Source organism: Sceloporus undulatus, chromosome 3 (genome assembly GCF_019175285.1).
Source record: "Sceloporus undulatus isolate JIND9_A2432 ecotype Alabama chromosome 3, SceUnd_v1.1, whole genome shotgun sequence".
In the NCBI taxonomy this organism is placed as follows: Eukaryota; Metazoa; Chordata; class Lepidosauria; order Squamata; family Phrynosomatidae; genus Sceloporus; species Sceloporus undulatus.
In genome coordinates, this window is record NC_056524.1 from 210,900,258 (window position 1) to 210,900,542 (window position 285).

The window sequence follows — 285 nt, forward strand, 5'->3', positions numbered from 1 at the left end:
GCCAGAAATGAGGCAAATAGTGCCAAAACATATACACATGAATTAAAAACACACAGAGTAATAAAAAATGTAACAGAAGTTTACTTCCTCTCTGTCATCCTTGTACCAGCATGCCAAGACCTTTTTATTCAAACAGGGTTGTGAAAGATGCACAATAAAAAAAGCTTACAGGAAGAGAATAAATTCATTTGAAACATGGTGGTGGAGGAGATACTATGCATTGCCAAAAAGTCAAAGAGAATAAATTCATTTGAAACATGGTGGTGGAGGAGATACTATGCATTG

The 285-nt window shown here is 35.4% G+C and overlaps 1 protein-coding gene across 1 annotated transcript in view; it reads right to left on the reverse strand.

Annotated features, from left to right (window-relative positions):
* Positions 1–285, reverse strand: part of PDZD7 (PDZ domain containing 7) — a 42,527-nt gene that overhangs the window by 24,638 nt on the left and 17,604 nt on the right. The gene's annotated exons all lie outside the window — the stretch shown is intronic.